The sequence below is a fragment of the Lepidochelys kempii genome, chromosome 2 (genome assembly GCF_965140285.1).
Source record: "Lepidochelys kempii isolate rLepKem1 chromosome 2, rLepKem1.hap1, whole genome shotgun sequence".
NCBI classification, from domain to species: Eukaryota; Metazoa; Chordata; order Testudines; family Cheloniidae; genus Lepidochelys; species Lepidochelys kempii.
Window position 1 is genome coordinate 95,742,424 of NC_136381.1, and position 19,799 is coordinate 95,762,222.

The window sequence follows — 19,799 nt, forward strand, 5'->3', positions numbered from 1 at the left end:
CCTGATCAAGAGACAGGAGGGCGAACGGTAGACCATCTCTCCGCCCGAGTTCCAAAAGGTCTCGGACTAGAAAGAGGTTGTCGAAAATGCTGCGACCCGGGACAGTATAGGTCTGGTCTGGGTGGACCACATCCGCCATCACGGACCCTAGCCGCAGCGAGATTGCTTTCGCTACGATTTTGTAATCCGTGCTAAGGAGTGAGACAGGACGCCAGTTTCGTAGATCGCGGAGGTCCCCCTTCTTCAGCAGCAAAGCGAGCACCGCTCGCCTGCATGACAGAGGGAGGACCCCGCTCTGCAAGGACTCAGCCCAGACGGTGACTAGGTCTGGGCCGAGAATGTCCCAGAACGCGCGGTAAAACTCCACGGTCAGCCCGTCCATGCCCGGAGATTTATTGGTGGGCATGCGACGGAGGACTTCCAAGAACTCGGGCAGGGTGAGAGGCAGCTCTAGTCGGTCTCGGTCGCCCACGCTGACCGTGGAGAGTTCCTCCCAGAGCACCTCGCAAGCGTCAGGATCGGTCGGGTCCGGGGAGAAAAGGCTTGTGTAGAAGTCACGGGCCCTTCCACACATCTCCTCCGGATTCGTGAGGGGGGTGCTGTCTTCCGCAAGAAGGCAGGTGACGTGTTTCTTGGCCCCCCTCGTTTTCTCCAGGGCATAGAAGAAGCGGGAGCCGTGGTCCATCTCCCGAAGGAGGCGGATGCGGGACCGAACGAAGGCACATCGGGCCCGGTGGTCCTCAAGGGCCCAGAGCTCCTCACGCTTCTCCCGGCACGCTCCGCAGAGGGACGGGTCCTCGGGATCGGCGGCCAGGCACCTCTCCATCTCTAAGACCTCCCGTTCCAACTGCTCTATCGCCGCATTTCGCCGTCGGCTGGTGCCCCGAGTGTAGTCACGGCAGAAGAGCTTGGCGCGCACCTTCCCGAGATCCCACCATCGCCGCACCGAGGGAAAGGCACGCCACTGCTCTCGCCAGGCCAGCCAAAACTCCCGGAAGGACATCACAAAGCTCTCGTCCTCCAACAGGCTGTTATTAAAGTGCCAATAGGCCGGCCCCGGTCTCTCTGCACGGAGGGAGACCGTTACAGTGACTAAATGATGATCAGAGAATGGGGCTGGCTGAATGGCAGAGGAGTGGGCCTGTGAAAGATGGAAACGGGATAAGTAAATACGGTCCAACCGAGAGTGGTGTGACCGATGGGCCTCCACCCGGACAAAGGTGAACGTGGAGGTGTCATCTGGGTGATGGTCACGCCAGACGTCCACTAGGGAGTGATGGTCAACTATCCCTTGGAGAATATTCGCAGTGGCCGGACTCGGTTCGGCCCCTGAGCGGTCCCGTTCCTCGAGGGTGGTGTTAAAGTCCCCTCCCAGGACCAGGCACTCATGCGAATCCAGGGTGCCGAGAAAGTCGGACACCTGCTGATAAAATTGTGGCCGCCTGGAGCTCATTTGCAGGGCATAGATGTTAACAAAATTAACCACGAGCCCTTCCATACGGACTCGAAGGTGCAGCAGGTGGCCCGGCACGGCCTCATTGACCCCCAGCACCTCAGGCCGTAGGTTGGAGGAGAACAGGGTCGCCACTCCAGCTTGCCAGGTCGCGAAGTGGCTAAAGTATACCCCGTCCCCCCACTCCAGCTGCCACCTGTCCTCGGCGGTCGGGTCCGTATGGGTCTCCTGCAGGAAAACTACAGAGTACCTCCCTTCCCAAAGGTAAGAGAGCATCTGGGACCTGCAGAGAGCCATCCTACAGTCCCTGGTATTCAGGGTCGCAATAATAAGAGGCGTCATGCGGAGGGCTGGGGGGGTGGGGGCCTCGTATTGGCGGGGGTGTTCGGGGCCCCCGGAGGGTTGCACAGCAACCCATGACCCATCCCGTGGGTGAGTAGATCACGTCGGAAGCTGTGGGCTCGCTCGTAGGCCGCAGCACCGCACCTTCCTTGCCCCCTGCCCTCCTTTATAAGGGCCCTTGTGGCCTGGAGGATTTGATCAAAGTCCCCCCCATAGCTGAAGAGCCAGCTGTGCCCTATCGCGGGTGCCATGGGTGTGCTCTAGGAACTTCCGTAGCTCATGCCGCAGCTCATGGGGGGGTGGGGTTACAATTCCCGAGGTGTTCCCTGATGGGCCTCTTATTATAGCCTCGTGGTCCGCTAAGGCGGGTAGACAGGGTGCGGACCACCGACGGGGCGTCTGACAGGCTGGGGTTATTAAATTCATTTCACGCCTTGGGGTGGAGGGGGATGGCAGGGGAAAAATTGCCACTCCTAATGGGTCGCGGCTAGAAAGTGCAAAGACTGCTCCCTGGGGCGAATCTGCGAAAGGCGGAAAGGAAATAACCCCAGGGGCGGCATTAACATTGCAGGAGGAGGGAACTTGGGCAGGGGCATGGGTGGGGGCAGGGGCAGGGGTAAGGCTCTGGGGTGCAGGAGGCAAGCAGCTAAAGGAAAGTGCCTCCTGAGCAGAGTCCCAAGGGTTAAGGGGTAAGGGAGGGGGCTCCCAATAATGCTAAGTGCTGGCTCCATGGTGGTCTTAGCGGCCATGGCATCAGGTGGTGGACCACCTTCTGCAGGGTGCTCACCCGGGAAGGCAATTAGGGGGAGGGAGCATGGGGGAAGGGGGGCTGGGGTAAGGCTGCCCAGGTCGAGGCCAACCGGCAGCAAATCATCCCCTCCCTGGGTGACCGGGGTCAAATCTAGGGCCTCAATCTCCGCGTACACGGGGGAGAGGCCAACTCCTGCCACCCCGGGGGCCTCTCCTCTAGGGCCCGCCTCAACGGTCCCCTCGGGGTCCGCGGGGAGTTCGGATAGTGTCCAGGCAGAAGGGGCGTCCTCAGAAGTCTCGGAGGGGAGGGTCTCCCGTGGAGGGGGGATTCTGCCCTCCAATGCCAGTCCGTCTTCCCCTCCCGACAGCAGCAGATGGATCTCGCTCGTGGCTGTGGCGGGAGGCTCAATAGCAGTGCCTCCTTTCCTGGTCTTCCGGGGGGCTTCCGCGTCGGGTGGATGCAGCGGAGCTCGAGCCTTCCGCTTGCCTCGCTTCCCCTGGACTAGGGTCCAGCCCTCCATAGCGTCATCTGGGGGCTGGTTAGCAGGGGTCGTGTCGGGGGGTGGAGGCGATGGTTTAGGAATTCGGGGAGGTAGCGGTGAGGCAACGTGAGGGGCGGGGGTTTCTCCTTGGGGAGGGCCCTCTCCTATACCCGGTAATATCCTTGCCACACCCTCCTCCATAGGCTCTGTTGGATTGGTACTAGCAAGGGTGGAACTCCCTTGCTCGCCCAGGCGTTGTAGGGAAGGTATCTCTTGGGCCCGGACGGGAGCAGCGATGGGTCGAGAAGGAGGAGGGTTGGTTTCAGGTGCTGGGCAGCCAGGGACGTCGGCAGCGACGGGGCCAATGTCCTGCCGGGTCTCGGGGGTTTCGGGTGCCCCTCCCCCCCCCCCGGCCAAAGGGCAGTCTCTGCGGACATGCCCCGCTGAATGGCAGAGGTAGCACCGGGCCTCTCCGGTAGAATAAAAGACCCGATAGCGGGCTCCCTCATAGGGAACTAGAAAGGACCCCTCGAGCGCCTCTCCGTCACGCGCCCCTGCCGGTGGTAGAAGCTGCACTTGCCAGCGGAACGAAAAAATGTGACGGAGGGTGGGGTCCTTGCAGCCCAACGGGAGAGGGCTGATGACAGAAACAAGTTTCCCCAGGGTGGAAAGAGCGGGTAACAGGGCAGCATTGGGTAAGAAGGGAGGAACGGAGGTAAGGACGAGGCGAACGCCCAGGTCTTCTAACGGTTCTAGGGGGACAAACACCCCTCCCACCGTCAGGCCCCTCTCTACCGCCTCCTGGGCGGCATCCTCCGAGGCTAAGAAAAAAACGACCTTCCCATACATCTTGGAGGCCGCCACAATAGCCGTGGGTCCTACCACCTTCGCCAACGCCTGCACGTATGCCTCCACGTGGGGCGAGGCGGGCACCAGGAGGCAACGGACGCCGTGCTTCCTGGTTAAGGCGGGGAAAGGGCCTCGGCCGCTGGTGATGGTGGCGGCAGGCACGGGGGAGCCCGCTGCCGCCCGGGCATACATCCTGGGGGCCGGGGGAGGGACAATTGCAGAGCTGGTGAAGGGAAACGCAGGGAGGGGCGCCACGATTGATGATGAGGCTGCAGCGGTGGGGGCAGCCCATGCCATGAAGGGCTCAGTGGTCTTAGCGGGGCCCTTTCCTTTCCACCCGCCCTGGCCCTTCCGGCCAACCGGGGGGGTGTTTTCCTAGAATCTGGGTGGGCTGTGGGTGCAGCAGCAGCAGCAATCACCCTGGTGCCTCCTGCTACCGGTGCCCCAGCGGGGGGGTGGCAAGTATCTTGACAATAGTAGTAGGGGAGGGACCTTGGGGGTCGGGCAGGGGTGGTGGTGGGGGGGGAGGGACAACTAATTTTATTGAAGCAGTCTCGCCCCTCTCGTTCCCTGCCATTGTGAGCAGGGAGAGACAGAGAGACACCGGAAGGAGGAGGGGGGAGGGGAGAAAGCAAAGTAGCCCCTCCTTCCGCTAGGCTGCGGGCAGGAAGGGGAGGAATGCCGAGGGGGGGGGACTGGGAGGAGGGGGGGGACAAAATCGGGATCCAGTAATAGGGGCAAGTTGTGGGATAAGCAATCCGGGGGGGCGGGGTGCAGACCCACACACGTTTGTCCAAAGAGTCTCGGTTGGTCGGCTGTTATGTCCGGTCCGGAAGGCAAAGTTCAAAGCGAACAGCCGGATCCGAAGGGAGATGGCAGATTGCCAGCAGGGACAGACGGCAGGGGGGCCGTGACAGTTGTAATAACGATGGGGGGTAGGGGCACCGATGGATCGGGGGTGGGGGTCTCCACGCCACACCCCCTGTGCCGCCACAAACGCAAGTAATCACAGTCAAACTCCCCCCCGCCCTGAGAGTATAATTCAAAAAATTACTCAGTCTTACGGCCCCCTTCACGATGATTTATAGCTCTCTTGAATTATTTCTTCTGTCTGCTGAAATCTTCTTCTCCGGCTGTGTTGGCTGTGTTCCAAGGCTTCCGGCATGTTAAGAATGTTGTAAAGTCCGAGCTGCTGGCAAAACGGCTGGGTCTGGGGGTTTCCACTCCCCCCTCCGGACAGCAAATCGGCAATCTTCCCCCCCCCTCCGGGGGCTCAGCTGAGGCAAGTAGCTGCGCCCGAAAGCAGGCGTGGGGGGGGGGGGGGGGGCGGGTGCTGGTGAAGGACGTAGACGGGGAAAAAAAAACACGAAAAATGAAAAGAAAACAAAAAAAGCATCTGGCCCGGTCGGGGGGGGACTAAGGCAGGTGCAAAAAGTAAGAAAAATCCGGGCCAGGGGGCTTTAGGAAAGAACAGAAAGCAGATAGCTGAGGAGCAAGCAAAAGACGTTCCGTTTCCCAACAGGGAAGGTTCCAGAACAATCAGGAACCTTCTGGAGACAATTAAGACAGTCTGATTAGAACACCTGCAGCCAATCAAGAAGCTGCTAGAATCAATTAAGGCAGGCTAATCAGGTCACACCGGTTTTAAAAAGGCGCTCACGTCAGTTTGTGGTGTGCATGTGAGGAGCTGGGAGCAAGAGGCACTAGGAGCTGACAGTGAGAAAGCCGACTGTTGGAGGACTGAGGTGTATAAGCTTTATCAGACACCAGGAGGAAGGTCCTACGGTGAGGATAAAGAAGGTGTTGGGAGGAGGCCATGGGGAAGTAGCCCAGGTAGTTGTAGCTGTCGCACAGCTGTTCCAGGAGGCACTCTAGACAGCTGCATTCCACAGGGCCCTGGGCTGGAAGCCGGAGTAGAGGGTGGGCCTGGGTTCCCCCCAAATCCTCCCAACTCCTGGTCAGACACAGGAGGGGTCGACCTGGACTGTGAATTCAGAAAAACGGCCAAGCTGAGGGCTGCCGTGAAGCTCCAAGGTGAGCAAATCCACCAATAAGTGCAAGACCCACCAAGGTAGAGCAGGAACTTTGTCACAACTGATGTCGGAAGTGGGATCTGGTGTCCACAGCGCGGTGGAAGGAACATGTTTGAAAGGAAAAAAAAAAGGGGAAGAGGGTCAATTTTTATTTTTTTTTCCACCAGAATGGAGGAGGTAGTGCGGGCACTGATACAAGCCACGGCTGCCCAGCAGGAGGCTACTTGTGTCCAGGCAGCCGCCCAATAGGAGGCAGTGCGGCTGCAACAGGAGACTAATCGCCCGCTGATGGACTAGGCTGCTCAAGACCGGGCTATGTTGTGGGAAATGGTAAACCAGGTAAAGGCCCTTACAGAGCTGAACTGCTGCCATGATGGGACGCAGATCATGCGGCCCAGCAATTGGCTGCAGAAAATGACAGAGGCAGATGATGTACAGGCATACCTCCTGGCCTTTAAGAGGACAGCCCTGCGGGAGGCTTGTCCCCAAGAACAGTGGTCTGGCATCCTTGCTCCATTCCTGTGTAGGGAGGCCCAGATGGCCTACTATGATTTGCCTGAAGAGGCTGCGGCAGACTACCCCCAGCTGAAAGCAGAGATCCTGGCCAGATCTGGGGTAACGACCACAGTGCGGGCCCAGCGATATCATGAGTGGAGGTACCAGGAAAACAAAACCCTGTGGTCCCAATTATATGACCTCATCCATCTCGCATGAAAGTGGTTACGAATTGAGTCCCAGAGTCCAGAGGAGATACTCGAGGTTCTGGTCATCGACCGGTACATGAGAGGACTGCCATCAGACCTTTGTGCCTGGGTAAACCAGAACAAACCCTCCACCTACAACAAGGTTGTCGCGCTCGTAGAAAGGCGAAGGACGGCGAGGGAGCTGACCTGACCAGTTAAGGAAGAAGCACCCCGGGTTAAACTAGCAGCACCGAGCCCTAGAGCTTGGGTGACTGGGCCACCAGGAGAACCCAGGTGGAAAAAGAAAGGGGCTCAAGGCCCACCAGTAGCCACAAAGAGTCGGAGCACTGAGGGGGAAGAGGATCGTGATGTTAGACTACCCAAACCAAGAGACAGGGGAATGCCTAGGGCTCCATACAGATGTTACACCAGCGGGGAGTGGGGACACATAGCTGCACAGTGTCCCAATGCTGAGGAGCCTATGCAATGTAACCTGGGGAACTGGGCAGACCCATGCTCCCTAATTCACCTTGTGGGGGTCTCACTAACCCCACATATGTACACTAGACCAGTGAAACTAAATGGGGTGGAAACCACAGCACTAGTTGATTCAGGGAGTGCTATCACACTTGTCTTGGGGAAGCTCATGAAGCGTAGTCAGCTGCTGTGGGCTAAGCGTAGGGGGATAACATGCGTCCATGGGACAGTTGGTTATTACCCCACCATCCCAGTAAAAATCGAGATTCAGGGGAACATTACTGAGGTAGCAGCAGCTGTAGTCCCTAAACTCCCATACCCAGTGCTCATAGAGAGGGACTTCCCAGGGTTTGGAGACTTACGCCTGGTAGGGGAATTGGAGAAAGGGGGAAGCCCTGAAAGTAGTGAGGCATCCACAGTAGACTGTCAACCCCCAACCTTCTCTAAAATATCCCCAGATTTGTTCTCCACTCCTAGACAGCGTAGAAAGGCATAAAGGGAAAGAAGGGCAGCTAAGGCCTTGGGAACCCGAATACTGGCCCAAAGCCAAAGGGTCACTCTCGTAGGTAGGCAGACCCAAGCAGCTTAAAAGGAGGCCACCCAGGAGGGAAAAGCACCCGAGTCTGACCCGCACCCTAACGCCTCTGAACCAGTAGAGGCAACAGAGACTGGCCCCCTAGATCTCGGGCAGATTAGCCCCGGGAGTGGAAATTTCGGATGAGACCAGGCTGAAGACCCAAGGTACGACAACATTAGGAAGGAGGTGACCGAAATAGATGGGGTCCCCTTGGAAGGGAAAACCCAGGGACCAGGACCCTACTTCATAATGAAGAAGAATCTCTAATACCGGGTTGCACCAGTACAGGGGCAGAAGGTACGGCAGATCCTAGTACCTCAAAAAACCAGAATGCTGTATTAAGTCTGGCCCATAGTCATCTTTTGGGGGGGCATTTGCAGGTAGAGAAGACCCTGGCATGGGTCCTGCGACGATTCTTCTGGTCCGGAGTACATGAAGAAGTGCGGAGGTACTGTGCGTTCTGCCCGGAGTGTCAGCTGCACAGTCCCCGTCCCCACTTGAGGGCACCTTTAGTACCCATTCCCATCATAGAGGTCCCCTTCAAATAGCCACGGATCTAGTGGGACCCCTGGAGAAGACAGCCCAGGCCACCAGTATATACTTGTTGTTCTGGATTATGCTACTCACTACCCAGAAGCTGCCCCCCTGCGGAACATGGCCTCTAAAACAATAGCTAAAGAGTTGGTGGGGATCTTTGCTCGAGTGGGGCTACCAAAGGAGATATTAACAGACCAAGGTACCCCATTTATGTTGAAGCCAATAAAGGACCTCTGTATGTTGCTCCATATACATACCCTGAGAACTTCAGTCTATCATCCGCAGACCGATGGGCTGGTAGAAAGGTTTAACTGAACCCTCAAGGCAATGATGAGGAAAGTAGTAAGTCGAGATGGGAAGGACTGGGACACCCTACTACCCTACCTTATGTTTGCAGTCCAGGAGGTACCTCAGGCCTCAATTGGGTTTTCCCCCTTTCAATTATTATATGGATGCCACCCCCATGGCATACTAGATATTGCCAAAGAAATATGGGAAGAGGAACCCAATGAGGGGAGAAATATAATTGACCATGTGTTGCAGATGCGAGAACTGATAGCCCGGGTCACCCCTATCTTACAGAAACATTTGGAAAAGGAGCAGGAGGCCCAGCGAACCCATTACAATCGCCAGGCAAAAGTCCGACAGTTCCAACCTGGAGATCGGGTGATGGTGTTGGTATCCATGACAGAAAACAAGCTTTTAGCCCAATGGCAGGGGCCCTATGAGGTGGCTGAACCTGTGGGGGAAGTAACCTACAAGGTGCGGCAGCCAGAATGCCAGAAACAAGAACAAATTTATCACATTAATCTCTTAAAGCCTTGGCACCAAAGAGAGGCATGTGTAGTGTCCCAAGAGACCCCAATCCAGGGAAATAATATGCAGGAGCAGATCAGGATATCCAGTGATCTGACACCAAACCAGAAGGAGGAGGTAACTGAGATGATCAGCCGATACCAGGATGTGTTTTCAACCAAACCAGGCCGGACCACCGAAGCATATCACCACATTATCACAGACGCTGGGGCAAAGGTAACTTTAAGGCCCTATCGGGTCCCAGCAGCAAAAAGGGAGGAGATCAAGGCAGAGGTAAAAAGGATGTTGGAGCTGGGATTCATCAAAAAGTCCCACAGTCAGTGGTCAAGCCCAGTTGTGTTGGTGCCCAAACCCAATGGCACCACTAGATTTTGTAATGACTTTCACCAGCTGAATGAGATCCAAATTTGAATGTCAGTTTTAGAGCAACTGGAATATTAAAATTTTGTTCGGGGGGGGGGGGGGGAGAGCAGTATCTAAGGAATACCCGAACCAAATTATTTGAAACTTGCACCATTGCCCTTGTTGTGGCATACCAATATCCTAGCTAATCTTATTATGCATATGGATTTTAGAGTACTTTGAAAATTAAAAGAAACTCATATGCAGCGGGAGGACAGATATTATGAACCTCTTGATCAAATGACCATAAATTTTACCCTAGTAGAAGAATAGCTTTATCAGTCTTGCTTACAAAACTCTTGCTAATATACCCCAGAACTATGTTTGCTTTTCTGGCAACAGTGTTACGCTTTTGGCTCATATTTATCTTGTGACCCACTGTAACTGCCAAGTGCATTTCTACAGTACTCCTTCAAAGTAGTCATTTCCCATTTTGTATTGATTGTTCCTTCCTAAGTGGAGTACTTTGCATTTGTCCTTCTTGAATTTCATACTATTTACTTCAGACCATTTCTCCAGTTTGTTCAGATCATTTTGAATTTTAATCCTGTTTTCCAAGCCACTTACAACCCCTCCCAGTTTGATGTCATCCGTAAACTTTATAAGTGTACTCTCTGTGCCATTATCTAAATCATGGATGAAGATATTGAACAGAACCAGACCCAAGACCTGTCCATTATCTTTGAAAACGTGTGTTGATCAGGAGAGGTCCTGGACGATTGGAAAAAGGCAAATATAGTGCCCATCTTTAAAAAAGGGGAAGAAGGAGAATCTAGGGAACTACAGATGGGTTAGTCTCACCTCAGTCCCTGGAAAAATCATGAAGCAGATCCTCAAAGAATCCATTTTGAAGCACTTGGAGGAGAGGAAGGTGATCAGGAACAATCAACATGGATTCACCCAGGGCAAGTCATGCCTGATCAACCTGACTGCCTTCTATGATGAGATAACTGGCTCTGTGGATATGAGGAAAGTGGTGGATATGATATATCTTGACTTTAGCAAAACTTTTGATATGGTCTCCAACAGTATTCTTGTCAGTAAGTTAAAAAGTATGGATTGCATGAATGGACTCTAAGGTGGATAGAAAGCTGGCTAGATTGTGGGCCCAACAGGTAGTGATCAATGGCTTGATGTCTAGTTGGCAGCTGGTATCAAGCGGAGACCCCAGGGATCGGTCGGGGGCCGGTTTTGTTCAGCATCTTCATTAATGATCTGGATGATGGGATGGATTGCACCCTCAGCAAGTTCATGGATGACACTAAGCTGCGGGGAGAGGTAGATATGCTGGAGAGCAGGGACAGGGTCCAGAGCGACCTAGACAAATTGAAGGATTTGGGCCGGAAGAAATCTGATGGAGGTTCAACGAAGACAAGTGCAGAATCCCATGCGCTGCTAAAGGCTGGGCACTGACTGGTTAAGTGGAAGTTCTGGAGAAAAGGACCTGGGGACTACAGTGGAAGAGAAGCTGGATATGAGTCAACAGTGTGCCCTTGTTGCCAAGAAGGCTAATGGCATATTGGGCTGCATTAGTAGGAGCATTGCCAGCAGATCGAGGGAAGTGATTATTCCCCTCTATTCAGCACTGGTGAGACCACATCTGGAGTACTGGGTCCAGTTTTGGGCCCCCCACTACGGAAAGGATGTGGACAAATTGGAGAGCATCCAGTGGAGGGCAACAAAAATGATTAAGGGACTGGGGCACATGACTTATGAGGAGAGGCTGAGGGAACTGGGAAGAGAAGAGTGAGGGGGAATTTGATAGCAGCCTTCAACTACCTGAAGGGGGGTTCCAAAGAAGATGAAGCTAGGTTGTTCAAAGTGGCAGCAGATGAGAGAACAAGGATCAATGGCCTCAAGTTACAGTGCGGGAGGTCTAGGTGGATAGTAGGAAAAACTATTTCACTAGGAGGGTGGTGAAGCACTGGAATAAATTACCTAGGGAGGTGGTGGAATCTCCATTCTTAGAGGTTTTTAAGGCCCATCTTGACAAAGTCCTGGATGGGATGATTTAGTTAGTGTTGGTCCTGCTTTGAGTAGGGGGTTGGACTCGATGACCTCCTGAGGTCTCTTCCAGCCTTAATCTTCTATGATTCTATGACCGCACTTGTTATGCCCTCCAGCTTGACCGTGAGCCACTAATAACTACTCTCTGGGAATGGTTTTCCAACCAGTTATGCACCTAGCTTATAGTTAGGACTAAGACAAATTCTGATTTGATACATGACCATAGAAGTGTCACGTTCTGATAATGTTTAACATAGATGTATTTAAGGCAAATACCCTCCATGAAAAGTCAGTTATTTCATGTTGAACACAGAATCATAGAATATCAGGGTTGGAAGGGACCTCAGGAGGTCATCCCCCTGCTCAAAGCAGGACCAATCCCCAACTAAATCATCCCAGCCAGGGCTTTGTCAAGCCTGACCTTAAAAATATCTAAGGAAGAAGATTCCACCACCTCCCTAGGTAACGAATTCCAGTGTTTCACCACCCTCCTACTGAAAACGTTTTTCCTAATATCCAACCTAAACCTCCCCCACTGCAACTTGAGACCATTACTCCTTGTTCTGTCATCAGCTACCACGGAGAACAGTCTAGATCCATCCTCTTTGGAACCCCCTTTCAGGTAGTTGAAAGCAGCTATCAAATCCCCCCTCATTCTTCTCTTCTGCAGACTAAACAATCCCAGCTCCCTCAGCCTGTACTCATAAGTCATGTATTCCAGTCCCCTAATAATTTTTGTTGCCCTCTGCTGGACATTTTCCAATTTTTCCACATCCTTCTTGTAGTGTGGAGCCCAAAACTGGACACAGTACTCCAGATGAGGCCTCACCAATGTCGAATAGAGGGAAATGACCACGTTCCTCGATCTGCTGGCAATGCCCCTACATATACAGCCCAAAATGCCATTGGCCTTCTTGGCAAAAAGGGCACACTGTTGACTCATATCCAGCTTCTCGTCCACTGTAACCCCTAGGTCCTTTTCTGCAGAACTGCTGCCGAGCCATTCGGCCCCTAGTCTGTAGCGGTGCATGGGATTCTTCTGTCCTAAGTGCAGGACCCTGCACTTGTCCTTGTTGAACCTCATCAGATTTCTTTTGGCCCAATCCTCTAATTTGTCTAGGGCCTTCTGTATCCTATCCCTACCCTCCAGCGTATCTACCTCTCCTCCCAGTTTAGTGTCATCTGCAAACTTGCTGAGGGTGCAATCCACACCATCCTCCAGATCATTTATGAAGATATTGAACAAAACCGTCCCCAGGACCGACCCTTGGGGCCACTGACCACTACCCATTGAGCCCGACAGTCTAGCCAACTTTCTATCCACCTTATAGTCTATTCATCCAGCCCATACTTCTTTAACTTACTGGCAAGAGTACTGTGGGAGACCATGTCAAAAGCTTTGCTAAAGTCAAGGAACAACACATCCACTGCTTTCCCCTCATCCACAGAGCCAGTTATCTCGTCATAGAAGGCAATTAGATTACTCAGGCATGACTTGCCCTTGGTGAATCCATGCTGACTGTTCCTGTTCACTTTCCTCTCCTCCAAGTGCTTCAGAATTGATTCCTTGAGGACCTGCTCCATGATTTTTCCAGGGACTGAGGTGATACTGACTGGCCTGTAGTTCCCAGAATCCTCCTTCTTCCCTTTTTTAAAGATGGGCACAACATTAGCCTTTTTCCAGTTGTCCGGGACTTCCCCCCCCCCCCCCGATCGCCATGAGTTTTCAAAGATAATGGCCAATGGCTCTGCAATCACAGCTGCCAACTCCTTTAGCACTCTCAGATGCACCCCATCCAGCCCCATGGACTTTTGCTCATCCAGCTTTTCTAAATGGTCCCAAACACTTCTTTCTCCACAGAGGGCTGGTCACCTCCTCCCCATGCTGTGCTGCCCAGTGCAGTAGTCTGGGAGCTGACCTTGTTCGTGAAGACAGAGGCAAAAAAAGCATTGAGTACATTAGCTTTTTCCACATCCTCTGTCACTAGGTTGCCTCCCTCATTCAGTAAGGGCCCACACTTTCCTTGACTTTCTTCTTGTTGCTAACATACCTGAAGAAACCCTTCTTGTTACTCTTAACATCTCTTGCTAGCTGCAACTCCAGGTGTGATTTGGCCTTCCTGATTTCACTCCTGCATGCCTGAGCAATATTTTTATACTCTTCTCTGGTTATTTGTCCAATCTTCCCCTTCTTGTAAGCTTCTTTTTGTGCTTAAGATCACCAAGGATTTCACTGTTAAGCCAAGCTGGTCACCTGCCATATTTACTTTTCTTTCTACACATCGGGATGGTTTGTCCATGTAACCTCAATAAGGATTTTTTTAAAATACAGCCAGCTTTCCTGGACTCCTTTCCCCCTCATGTTATTCTCCCAGGGGATCCTGCCCATCAGTTCCCCTGAGGGAGTCGAAGTCTAAGTCCAGGGTCCGTATTCTGCTGCTCTCCTTTCTTCCCTGTGTCAGGATTCTGAACTCTACCATCTCATGGTCACTGCCTCCCAGGTTCCCATCGACTTTAGCTTCCCCTACTAATTTTTCCCGGTTTATGAGCAGCAGGTCAAGAGGAGCTTTGCCCCTAGTTCATTCTTTCAGACACATTCCTTGCTCTTCACTAACAAACAAAAAAGTTCCTAGCTCGCAAATCAGTACACAGAATAAAACTATCTAAAAATTCACATTGGAAATACAGTCTTATTGGGTCTGATTGTTCCTAGAGCCCAAGCTCCAGCACCTCTGTTCATGTTAACAGTGTTAACTGTGGAAATATGTCTCAGAGGGAGAGAACATCTCTTAGGTAACCAGGTCCCTAACCACTTAGGGCTTTGTAGGTTAAAACCAGAACCTGCAATAACACCTGGAAGGGCAACAGAAAGCTATAGAGTTCACAGAGCACTGGTCTACAACTCTACTTAATGCTCAGGCTAAAAAAGTTGAGTGGTGCTACGTTATCAATACACTACGTTTATTTTTCAGGCACAAAAGTAGAAATATTTCCAGTAAGGCCAGATTAATAGAAGTATAATTGCTAAATGTTGCTGCCCCCTTTTCAGTTACAATTATGAGAGAACATTTTTTGTTTAAATGTGAAAATAAGTGAATAGATTCCTCCATTTCCTCATCCCTTCTCAATGCAAGAGCATTCACTACTAGACCACAGGGTTTATCATAGACTAAGCAAAACAGTTACATGGGAGCCTCTCTTTTAAATATTGGCAGACCATCACGGGCTATGTAATGCAGTAATGCCAGCACTCAGGCTAGAAAGTATTTCTGTGTCCGTGCCCATTCAGGCCTCGCTTTCAGTCCTTGGCTGATATTGCCATCAAGGTGACCAGTGATGATGATGATGAACTCTAAACATCTGAACATCTGCCCACTGTCATGAGACCATCAACTCTTTCTCGAGGATTGCCATTCTGCTGTCCTATCCTAACTACATTTGTTACTGGCCTGCTGACCTACAGTAGGTCAGATTTAAACAATGGCATAAAGAAAAATGACTCCTGCATCTCATTGCCAATGCTCTGAGCAAATTGGTCCACAAGATGACAGTTTCAACTATTGTCATTTAAATTATATTATAAAAAGGTTCTTTGTCACGACCAAAGCCAAAAGTAGGGATGTATTCCTTATAGCAGCAGAATTAAAACGATAGGTTTCAGAGCTTACCAGGAAGTGTTCTAGCTGAGTTAGCAGACATTATCGGTTTGCATCTATTACTAAGCCCTGGTCTACACTAGGACTTTAGGTCAAATTTAGCAGCGTTAAATCGATGTAAACCTGCACCCGTCCACACGATGAAGCCCTTTATTTCAACTTAAGGGCTCTTAAAATCGATTTCCTTACTCCATCCCTGACAAGTGGATTAGCGCTTAAATCAGCCTTGCCGGCTCGAATTTGGGGTACTGTGGACACAATTCAACGGTATTGGCCTCCAGGAGCTATCCTGGAGTGCTCCTTTGTGACCGCTCTGGACAGCACTCTCAACTCAGATGCACTGGCCAGGTAGACAGGAAGAGAACCACGAACTTTTGAATCTCATTTCCTGTTTGGCCAGCGTGGCAAGCTGCAGATGACCATGCAGAGCTCATCAGCAGAGGTGACCATGATGGAGTCCCAGAATCGCAAAAGAGCTCTAGCATGGACCGAACGGGAGGTACGGGATCTGATCGCTGTTTGGGGAGAGGAATCCATGCTATCAGAACTCCGTTCCAGTTTTCGAAATGCCAAAACCTTTGTCAAAATCTCCCAGGGCATGAAGGACAGAGGCCATAACAGGGACCCGAAGCAGTGCCGCATGAAACTTAAGGAGCTGAGGCAAGCCTACCAGAAAACCAGAGAGGCGAACGGCCGCTCCGGTTCAGAGCCCCAAACATGCCGCTTCTATGATGAGCTGCATGCCATTTTAGGGGGTTCAGCCACCACTACCCCAGCCATGTTGTTTGACTCCTTCAATGGAGATGGAGGCAACACGGAAGCAGGTTTTGGGGACGAAGAAGATGATGATGAGGAGGAGGAGGTTGTAGATAGCTCACAGCAAGCAAGCGGAGAAACCAGTTTTCCCGACAGCCAGGAACTGTTTCTCACCCTGGACCTGGAGCCAGTACCCCCTGAACCCACCCAAGGCTGCTTCCTGGACCCGGCAGGCGGAGAAGGGACCTCCGGTGAGTCTACCTTTTTAAAATACTATACATGGTTTAAAAGCAAGCATGTGAAAGAATTAATTTTCCCTGGCATTTGCGGCTCTCCTGGATGTACTCCCAAAGCCTTTGCAAAAGGTTTCTGGGGAGGGCAGCCTTATTGCGTCCTTCATGGTAGGACACTTTACCACTCCAGGCCAGTAACACGTCCTCGGGAATCATTGTACAACAAAGCATTGCAGTGTATGTTTGCTGGTGTTCAAACAACATCCGTTCTTTATCTCTCTGTGTTATCCTCAGGAGAGTGAGATATCATTCATGGTCACCTGGTTGAAATAGGGTGCTTTTCTTCAGGGGACACTCAGAGGAGCCCGTTCCTGCTGGGCTGTTTGCCTGTGGCTGAACAGAAATGTTCCCCGCTGTTAGCCACGGGGAGGGGGGAGGGTTGAGGGGGTAGCCACGTGGTGGGAGGAGGCAAAATGTGATCTTGTAACGAAAGCACATGTGCTATGTATGTAATGTTAACAGCAAGGTTTACCCTGAAAGACTGTAGCCACTGTTTTATAAAATGTGTCTTTTTAAATACCGCTGTCCCTTTTTTTTTCTCCACCAGCTGCATGTGTTTCAATGATCACAGGATCTTCTCCTTCCCAGAGGCTAGTGAAAATTAGAAAGAAAAAAAAATACACTCAAGATGAAATGTTCTCCGAGCTCATGCTGTCCTTCCGCACTGACAGAGCACAGATGAATGCATGGAGACAAATAATGTCAGAGTGCAGGAAAGCACAAAATGACCGGGAGGAGAGGTGGCGGGCTGAAGAGAGTAAGTGGTGGGCTGAAGACAGGGCTGAAGCTCAAATGTGGCGGCAGCGTGATGAGAGGAAGCAGGATTCAATGCTGAGGCTGCTGGAGGACCAAACCAGTATGCTCCAGTGTATGGCTGAGCTGCAGCAAAGGCAGCTAGAGCACAGACTGCCATTACAGCCCCTGTGTAACCAACCGCCCTCCTCCCCAAGTTCCATAGCCTCCACACCCAGACGCCCAAGAACACGGTGGGGGGGCCACCGGCCAACCAGCCACTCCGCCACAGAGGATTGCCCCAAAAAAAAAAAGAAGGCTGGCATTCAATAAATTTTAAAGTTGTAAACTTTTAATGTGCTGTGTGGCATTTTCTTTCAGTCCTCCACCACCCCTCCTGGGCTACCTTGGTAGTCATCCCCCTATTTGTGTGATGAATGAATAAAGAATGCATGAATGTGAAGCAACAATGACTTTATTGGCTCTGCAAGTGGTGATCGAAGGGAGGAGAGGAGGGTGGTTAGCTTACAGGGAAGTAGAGTGAACCAAGGGGTGGGGAGTTTCATCAAGGAGAAACAAACAGAACTTTCACACCGTAGCCTGGCCAGTCATGAAACTGGTTTTCAAAGCTTCTCTGATGCGTACTGTGCCCTCCTGTGCTCTTCTAACCGCCCTGGTGTCTGGCTGCACATAACCAGCAGCCAGACGAAAGGCCTCAACCTCCCACCCCGCGATAAACGTCTCCACCTTACTCTCACAGATATTGTGGAGCACACAGCAAGCAGTAATAACAGTGGGAATATTGGTTTCGCTGAGGTCTAAGCGAGTCAGTAAACTGCACCAGCGCGCCTTTAAACGACCAAATGCACATTCTACCACCATTCTGCACTTGCTCAGCCTGTAGTTGAACAGCTCCTGACTACTGTCCAGGCTGCCTGTGTACTGCTTCATGAGCCATGGCATTAAGGGCTAGGCTGGGTCCCCAAGGATACATATAGGCATTTCAACATCCCCAACAGTTATTTTCTGATCTGGGAATAAAGTCCCTTCCTGCAGCTTTTGAAACAGACCAGAGTTCCTGAAGATGCGAGCGTCATGTACCTTTCCCGGCCATCCCACGTTGATGTTGGTGAAACGTCTCTTGTGATCCACCAGAGCTTGCAGCACTATTGAAAAGTACCCCTTGCAGTTTATGTACTCGGTGGGTTGGTTCTCCGGTGCCAAGATAGGGATATGGGTTCCGTCTATGGCCCCACCACAGTTAGGGAATCCCATTGCAGCAAAGCCATCCACTATGACCTGCACATTTCCCAGGGTCACTACCCTTGATATCAGCAGATCTTTGATTGTGTGGGCTACTTGCATCACAGCAGCCCCCACAGTAGATTTGCCCACTCCAAATTGATTCCCAAATGACCGGTAGCTGTCTGGCGTTGCAAGCTTCCACAGGGCTATCGCCACTCGCTTCTCAACTGTGAGGGCTGCTCTCATCTTGGTATTCATGCGCTTCAGGGCAGGGGAAAGCAAGTCACAAAGTTCCATGAAAGTGCCCTTATGCATGTGAAAGTTTCGCAGCCACTGGGAATCGTCCCAGACCTGCAACACTATGCGGTCCCACCAGTCTGTGCTTGTTTCCCGAGCCCAGAATCGGCGTTCCACAGCATGAACCTGCCCCATTAGCACCATGATGCATGCATTGGCAGGGCCCATGCTTTCAGAGAAATCTGTGTCCATGTCCTGATCGCTCACAAGACCGCGCTGACGTCGCCTCCTCGCTCGGTATCGCTTTGCCAGGTTCTGGTGCTGCATATACTGCTGGATAATGCGTGTGGTGTTTAATGTGCTCCTAATTGCTAAAGTGAGCTGAGCGGCCTCCATGATTGCCTTGGCATGGCGTCCGCACAGAAAAAAGGCGTGGAACGATTGTCTGCCGTTGCTCTGACGGAGGAAGGGGCGACTGACGACATGGCTTACAGGGTTGGCTTCAGGGAGCTAAAATCAACAAAGGGGGTGGCTTTACATCAAGGAGTATTTCAGACAGGACTTCACCGAGGGTTCCAATAAGAAATGGTGCACCTAAGTTATTGTTCTTATTGGAACAAGGAGGTTAGTCTGGTCTCTGATTGATACATGGCTAGATTTACCTCGCTGCACCTTCTCTGTGAGTGACTACAGTGTGACCTAGAGGAATGAGTCCCCTAGATAGGGAACGGGGGGAAGCAAATGAGTACAAAACAAATCTGGTCTATTTCTTGTTTTGATCCACTCCATCTATCTTTTACATCTTTGGCTGGCAGCAGACGGTGCAGAAGGACTGCATGCCATCCACATCTCATGGCTGCTCGGCAGAAGATGGTACAATACGTCTGCTAGCCATCGTCATCTCTTGCCTGCCCGGCAGAAGATGGTACAGTACGACTGCTAGCAATCCGTATCGCCTGCCTGCTCACCATAAGACAGTTCAATAGGACTGACTGCAGGACTAGAGAGAATGACCTGGTCAAGTCACTCCAAATTTAGTCCCTGCGCCCATGTGTGCCCAGGCGCTCCCAGCCGACGTGGCCAGGAGCACCTTGGACACGACGATGACAGCTACCAGTCGTATTGCACCGTCTGCTGCCAGAAGGGTTGCTGCTACTGTGTAGCAATGCTGTACCGCGTCTGCCAGCACCCAGGAGACATACGGTGACGGTTACCTGAGCGGGCTCCATGCTTGCCATGGTATGGCGTCTGCACCAGGAAAAAAGTCAGGAAAAAAGGCTCAAAACGATTGTCTGCCCTTGCTTTCATGGAGGGAGGGAGGGAACGGGGGCCTGACGATATGTACCCAGAACCACCCGCGACAATGTTTTAGCCCCATCAGGCATTGGGATCTCAACCCAGAATTCCAATGGGCAGCGGAGACTGCGGGAACTGTGGGATAGCTACCCACAGTGCAACACTCTGGAAGTCGA